Here is an 8,092-nt window from a genome sequence, read left to right on the forward strand (position 1 = left end):
TCCTCAGCTTCCAACAGAGTACTAACCTTCACGGCCTCCTAAGACAAAACTCCCTCTGCCTGCCTGGCCTGCTTGGGCACCACTCACCATTCTCCCTGCCCTCCCACCCTGCCACTCCAAGGTGCTAGCTGACATGATTGGTGCTCCTGCCTGGAGATGATGTCACAGGGATGAGGAGACAAAGGCCACATCTGGCCACCATTCTGCCATTCCTGAGCAGTTGCTTCTCCTCTAAGTTTAATATGGATCCACATCTGTATCTCCACCCTGTTCTCCTCTCCTGTCCTTCAAACCCTCCACTGTGCAGGAAAGAGGCTGGCCAGCTGCAGTCTTTCCCTGGGTGGACAAACACATCCCCCTTCATCCACAAACACTATTTTTACCCTGAGCCGGGTTGTTCTTTGCACACATTGAGGGAGTCAGTTTAGGAGAGGAGATGTCTGTTTCCGGCGGTTTTTATCTTCTTTTATATCAAACACCTCACAGCGCCTCTTTATGTCAAGCTGCCCATCTGGGAACTTTGCCATCCAACTGCAGGCAGGGTCTTGTTTTGGTTTGGTTTTTTTACTGAGTGAGTGCCAGCTTCCTCTGTTGCCTGCACAGCTGTTCTTGGCTCTTCACAGCAGGTGTCTTCTGGAACTACCCCACTGGGGAAAACTAGAGTTTCTCAAAGTTTCTTGTCACTGAGAAGCCACCCACAGTAATAGTTATCGTCTGAGTGCCTAATACAAGGACATTTTGTATTTCCACTTTATTTTGTTATCTACTAAGTGAGACAGGACAGGACAAGGGAGTCGATGGCCATATCATGGTACTGGTGGCCTCTAATTTTCACCCAACTATATTTATTAAACTCCAGAGGAACACAAAATGAGCAGGCTATAGCCTGAGCATCCCCCGTGGGTGTGAGGAGGGACAGGCAGTTGCCCACAGGAAAGGTGTAGATAGGAGAGCTGGGGTTTTGTTTGCAGGCGTGGGAGCCGTTGATATGAGATTGCATGGAGACCCACTGAGCAATATGGCGCCTCCTGAAACCCAACTAGGCAAGGGTGAATCAGAGAAGAGAGAGGGAACCAATGAGGAGATGATAGCCGTGAGATGTGAACTACGACCAGACCGGAATGGGAACAGAGTCTCAAGTGGGATGGGAGCCCAGACCACAGGCTGAGCTGCTTGTTGGTCACTGGCTGGGAGGAGGGCTTCTCATCCATGGCCCCTGGTAGCCTGCAGAGCCCTCCAGCCCTGCCATTCCTGGCTTCTATTGCATTTGTATCTCTAGCCCATTCCCCTTTTTGCTCTTTGGTTTTCTTCTTGAAGTAGGGTCTCCTGTAGCCAGGCTGCACTGCCTTGATCTCAGGATGGCTTTGAACGCTCTGTCTTTCTGCCTATATCTCTTGAGTGTGGAAGTTACACGTGGGAGCCTCAATGCCTGGCCTGCATCCCTGTCTTCACTTCCAGGACTATTTAATTCCACTTAGTAACATTTCCAAAATCCTAAGTCAGGGTTCTTCATCACTACTCCCACCTATCTCTGAAATCTTTTCCAGCCTCTCTTTTGCTCAGTAAAACTCTTGAGGCAACCCACTAAATACCCTCTCCTTCTGGATTGCTGATAAGCCATGAGTACCAGGTCAGAGAGCAGTAGATACGGCAGGTGAACATTATAAGCTCTTGAACTCTCAGCCACTCACGCTCTTCTGGTGGCTGTCCTCAGGTGGCTTCTACACATGGAGACAACCAGCCTGTGCCACTACCCATAACCTGGAAAATCTCACTCAGTTCTGGCCCCAGCTTTCAGAGCACATACCCTTTCACTGAGAAGTCAACAATACACTAAGATATTAGTAATCGTGGACATCTATAGAGATGGTCTACATTAGGAAACGCTTTAACATTTGTCCTGACCTTCAGCTATCCCTGGAGGTGAGCATGCTGGCTAGCAGAATCTACCCAGAAGATTAGGATGGAGACTCGGAGCTGTGATTCCAGCTAGACACTGTTGCCAATGGCCAGAGTGGAGCTGATGGAAGCAGAGAGTCCAACCATGAGTTCAACCTGCAGTTCTGTTGGGTGCCCTCCAGGAGCCAGTTCTTCCAGGCTCAAACAGCTGGTCCCTGCCCTCTCGGAGCTTACCATTTATTAGATAAAAACAGACGGTAAATAATCCACTAGAGGTGGCTGGTATACGTGCTGTGGGAAGGAGGAAGGGGGCAGGTGTCTGTGGGTGGGACTGGACCGATTTTAACCAAGTTGCTCTGAGAAGGCTTTACTTGTTTTCAGTGCAATTAAGTAGAAGGTAAGATTTAAGCAGGGGTCTGAGATGCAAACCATAAGAGTGGGGATTAGAGGACAAACTTGCTGGGCTAAGGAGTCAAGTCAGAAAGAAGCAATTTCAAAATCGACTTCTGCAGTCTTTAGAAAACTAATTGAAAGACTGAATAGAACTGTTAACAAAAACAGTAAAAAGAAAAATGTATTGAAGCCAGGCAAGTGGTGGCGCACGCCTTTAATCCCAGCACTTGGGAGGCAGAGGCAGACAGATTTCCAGTTTGAGACCAACCTGGTCTACAGAGTGAGTTCCAGGACAGCCAGGGATGCACAGAGAAACCCTGTCTCAAAAAACAAAACAAAACAATAACAACAACAACAAAAAAAAAATGCGTCGAGTTAGAGTTTTATCGGGGGACCTAAGACAATGGGAATAATTGTAGCTCTGGGAGTTTACGCTGTCTTAAGTGGGGGTAAAATGGCTAGTAAACAGAAACTGATATCACTACAGATCCCCTGATCATGTCCAGCCCCTTAGCCTCAGACCCTCTCTCTTTCTTCTCTCCAGCATGGACAGTGATCACCAAGTCACTGACCCTCTATAGAGGATGCTGACAAAGCCTCCCCAGCTCCTCAGACAGGAGGCTGATGGCTCAGAGAAAATGCCTCCACATCTCTGTCAGGACTTCCCTTAGGGGAAACCCACACCAATTCCCAATCAATGGTTGGGAGAGGTTGTTGCCATGGGTGATAGCACTGAATGATCACAGAGCTCTAACAACTGCCTCTGTTGATACTCTACCGTGATTCCTCCTGACCAGTCTTCTCCAACTGCCCCAGAGATGCTGACCCTACACACATCCCTCATCTCAGGTCCTGGAGACTTCCTCAGAGAACACACCGTTAATATACATTTGAGTTGTCTTCTGCCCCTACCTACCACTCTATAAATGGACAAGTGTAGCTTTATCTCTCCACTTAGAGTATAGCCCTCTCCTGCCCCGGAGGGCTGAGCATCCTACACACACATGAATTCCTAATTTCACACCTGAGGGGACCACTTGTATATCTGTCCAGAAAGACCGATGGATGGCAACTCTGTCTGCTCCTGACACAGGTGCAGAAGGGCAGCAGGCTCAGGCCCACAGTAGTGGTGCCAAACCATTTCTCTAAGGCTGTTTTTTTTTTCTTTTTCTGGTAATGCAGCCAACTGCTCCCCTCATTCCTAGCCAGGAAACACAAGTCTTTTATGAACACCTGGGAGGAAAAGGGGGTTCAACCGCCCTGCAGACACAATCCGTGCATGTGACGCCAAAGCTCAGCCCTTAACTCAGCAACCTTAAGACTTTATTTTAAATGTTTAAGTGTTTCTCAAAAAGAGGAATTCATGGGGGGGGGGGGGCATAAGAAACAACTTTCAATGCAGAGGTCATTTTCAAAATACAGACCTATGAATAATCCTTTCCTTTTTAAAACTTGAGTAAAAACTAGATTTGATTTAGAAGGTTATAGAGACAATAGTTCAGCTTGCATCATGAGCCAAATATCATAAACATATCTATGCAAACTACATGTTTCCGTGGTGCTCAGGAGGTCGGCTCCTTTCAAATACATTCTGGGGCAACCTGTTGCTTCACAGCCGAAGAAGTAAATTTTCACACTGCTGGTAAGCTGAGGCTCCACTAGAAAAGGTAGAGAAGGAACTTGGTAGATGGATTAGTGGGTAAAAGCACTGACCACGCAAACATAAGGACCTGCGTTGGGATCCCCAGTGCCCTTGTAAGAGGCCGGGCGTGGCTACTCACACCTGTAACCCCAGCACCCCAGCACCGTGAGGGGTACAGGCAGCAAACTGCCGCAGCCTGCTGGCCAGCAAAAACAGCGAGTTCCGGGACATTAGAGACCCTCCTCCCGCCTCCATATTTGCACACATGGGCACATGGACTCATACATACACCATGAACACACAAATAATAATAAAATAGCAAATTTTCATGAGTATAATCATCTTTTTGTTTGGTTTTATTTTCTTTAAAGTTTATTCAATACAACATAATCCCCAGCTTCACTGAGGTGGCTGACCACGTCCATGACAGAACCGCCTCTAAACTGGAGCTCAGTTGCTAAGCCAGCCCCAGCCTCAGCTTTCTTGTCAACTCCAGGGAGCACAGTGCTCCTTCTGTAGGTGTCTCTGTCTGCCTCCCCTCTTGGGAATCTTGCAGGTTGCTCACCCTCTGGACCTTTGAGCCGAGGCCTGCCAGCCTGGGGATGGCTGCGAGCAAGGTGGTGGGCATGATCTCTGGAGGGTGGTGCATGTAAGCTCAGAGACAGTGGATGCCCTCATTTGTAAGATACCAGTAGAAATGTCTCCAAGCAAACTGCTCCTTCACGTAGCCTCGAGACTTGAGAGCCTGCATGGCCTTCATTACATAAAGGTTGGGCACATTCCCGTCCGCCAGCTCAGGGTGTTTGGGCATGTGGATCTTTTTGGGTGACCATCATGCCTTCCTTAAAAAGGAGTTCATAGATGGCAATCCAATTCTTCTTACACATTACCATCGCGGCAGCTGCCGAGTATAATCATCTTAAAAGACAGAAGATCCAGGACAATTTCTGCTGAGGGAAGATCCCACAGCTCTGGTTGGATAATTAAGTGAATTTCATTTGCTATCATATCCAGGGTCATTATGCCTTCTCCTAAATTCAGGCGGCTCTAATAGAAACACTACAAACCAGATGGCACAAGCCATCAGTTTATCTCATGAGTCTAGAGACTGGGAAGTCCAGGAGCAAGGTACCAGGAAATTATCCCTGGTGAGGGGCCAGCTCTTCGTTTCCAGATGGCCCTCATCCCACTAGATCAGTGGTTCTCAACCTGTGGGTTGTGACCCTTTTGGGACTAGAATGACTCTTTCACAGGGATTATCTAAGACCATTGGAAAACACAGATATTTACATTGTGATTCAGAACAGTAGCAAAATTACAGTCATGAAGCAGCAGCCAAAATACTGTTATGGTTGGGGGTCACCACGACATGAGGAACTGTATTAAAGGGTTGCAGCATTAGGAAGGTTCAGAACCACAGAGCTAGATTATCCCTCGAGATCCCTCATGAGGGAGAGATTGCTTCTTTCTTGTGTGTGTGTGTGTGTGTGTGTGTGTGTTCACATGAGTGTAACATGTGGAGGACATAGAACACCTTCCTTAAGTCTGTTCTCTCACTCCATCTTTCCATGGGTCCCAGGGATTGAATGCAGGTCTCTCTCCTGGCTTGATTCATCTCAGCCAGCCCCACTCTGTCTCTAATAAGGGCACTCGTCTCATTCCTAAGGGCTCCACCCTTATGAACTGACTAACTCCTGAAGTCCTCACTGCTGGGATTTATGAAACACAGAGTAAGACAGCGGGTACCTCAGCGGGCCCTGTCAAAGTGTCTCCCAACAATCAAGCCACAGTGACAAGCCTAGTACAAAGGGAAGTTTACTGGGGGAAGGGAGCCAGGGAGGGTAGCAGGGACCGGGAAAAGAGTAGAGATAGAGAAAGGGGAGCAGAGAAGGACAGAAAAGAGAAGAGAGGAGAGAGGAAGAGGCCAGACTGGGAACAGTGGGAGAGGGAGAGATGGAGATGGGGAGGGGAGGGAAGAGGAGGGAGGGACAGAGGGAGGGACAGAGGGAGGGAAGGAGAGGGAGTGGGAGGGAAAACGGTGCTGTAGAATGTTTGTGGAGCACGGCTGAGATGGAAATCTGCTTTGACCTCCTTAATAGAAGTCTAGTATGATGGAAACCCAGAAGGAACTGCTCTTACCTGCTAGGTCTTTAGATTTGCACCACCAAGATCTCACCAGGTAACAGGTGGCAGGACACCAGAAGAAGGTGTCAGATGGCCTGTAGGACACGGTGTCATAAGGACAGATAGCTCCTGTGTCTCATATCCAGGTACCACACTGGGGTAGAAATCTGAAGAATGTCATATCTCCTGGAGTCACTCAAGCAGAAAAGGGAAGTCACTGAATGGGATTGGTTGTAATCATTAGACTGGGATGAAATGACAAGGTGGAGGATAAGTTTTAGCTGTTTCCACAGGAAAAAAGAAAAGCAGCGCCCTCTAGAGACAAAAGAGGGAAGCTCATATTTTCTCTGTGCGCTTCAGCTAAGGTTAATGACACATGAGCTTGTGAGTACTCAGGTCCACCCATCCACATGCCTCTATGTACACAAATACACGGACACACGCACACACACATAATCATACGCACACAGGCACACACACACACACACACACACACACACACGAGCACACACTGAAGACAAGGGCAATGCAAAAAAGGGGCTTCATTAGCTGCACCAGACTGGTCTTAGATTGTAGGGTAGAGCGCGGATGCCAGATTCCTGGGAGAAAATTCAGTCTTATACCCAGGAGAAATGCAGCAAACCGAATCCATCAGACGTGCCAACTGCCATGCTTTTACTTGCAAAGTAGCATAGTGGCTTCCTGAACTAGCCAGACTTGTAGTTCTACTTGTCACCACTTGGGGTCAGCATTTCCACCTTAAAAGGCCTCCGGGTTGTGAGCCTGAAGGCAAAAAAAATCTGGTGACTTACACAGTGATGAAATGACTTTTGGAGGTTCCAGCACCCCCCTTTTTGTTTTGATGTTCCCTGCCTCACGGTCTGTTTGTGTTTTCCCGTGTACAGGAATTATCCATTTTACTTGCAAAGGCTGACACTAGGCTTTAGAAAAAATAATTTGAAAATTTCATACATGTGTATAATGTATTTTAGTGGCTTTCACCTGGCATCAATTTGGCCAACATGTTTTTGTGTGTGTGTGTGTGTGTGCTTTTGTGTGGAAGCCATAGGGCAAGATCTCATCACTCTCTTGCGCAGACTTTACCAAGTGGAGCCGGCTGGGTCTGTATCATCACCTAACACTGGAATTAGAAGCACATTTTATGTGTTGTGGGACTCTAACTCGGGTCCCCTGCCTGCAAGACCATCAACTGAGCTGTCTCCCGAGCCTTTAATGTACACATGGTATCCTGTAACTCAGGTGTCAGGTCCTGTCGAGCTTAGGGGATTCCAGATGCCACATAAGGCTTGGGAGTGTCCACTCTGTAGGAAAAGGAGCTTGCCCTAGAGTTCCTCCTGGCTTTAGCAGCTGGGCAAGCATGGGTAAGGTATTTTCTCTTCCAGCGGCAAAGCCTCGCACATACAACATGCATAGCAAACACTTCCCTTGACCTGACTTTGAAAAATAAAGGCATTGTGCTATGGGATAGGCAGAATGGTGATTAAACATTTGTTCAAATCTGTGGAACAACATGTGTGCAGCACAAGTGGACCCTAGTGCAAGCAGTGGGCTTTGATATGTCTCTGCGGGTTCGCCTACTCAGCAACCCAGTGCTTTCATGGGGGCTTTGGTAATGGGAAGAGTCTGTGTGTCTTGGTAAATGCACAGCATCTCCTTACCTCCCTCTTAATTCTGCTATAAACCCCAAAACTGCTCTTTAAATTCTGTCACTTAAAATGTTAATGATGGGGGCTGGTGAGATGGCTCAGTGGGTAAGAGCACCCGACTGCTCTTCCGAAGGTCCAGAGTTCAATTCCCAGCAACCACATGGTGGCTCACAACCATCCGCAACGAGATCTGGCGCCCTCTTCTGGAGTGTCTGAAGACAGCTACAGTGTACTTACATATAATAAATAAATAAATCTTTAAAAAAAAAATGTTAATGATGTTACTTGTACTCATTGCTGTGTTTTATAAAAAAGAAAAAGAAGCCAGGGATGTGTATGGTAGAGGCGAGGTATTGTGTGAGGGAAG

The 8,092-nt window shown here is 47.6% G+C and overlaps 1 pseudogene; it reads right to left on the bottom strand.

The window, feature by feature from the left end:
• Positions 1-4,333: 4,333 nt before the first annotated feature.
• On the bottom strand, positions 4,334-4,827 carry LOC110286094 (small ribosomal subunit protein eS10 pseudogene; annotated as a pseudogene).
• Between the last annotated feature and the right edge of the window lie 3,265 nt (positions 4,828-8,092).

This window comes from Mus caroli, unplaced genomic scaffold (genome assembly GCF_978045245.1).
Source record: "Mus caroli unplaced genomic scaffold, Mus_caroli_1 scaffold_20, whole genome shotgun sequence".
NCBI lineage: Eukaryota > Metazoa > Chordata > Mammalia > Rodentia > Muridae > Mus > Mus caroli.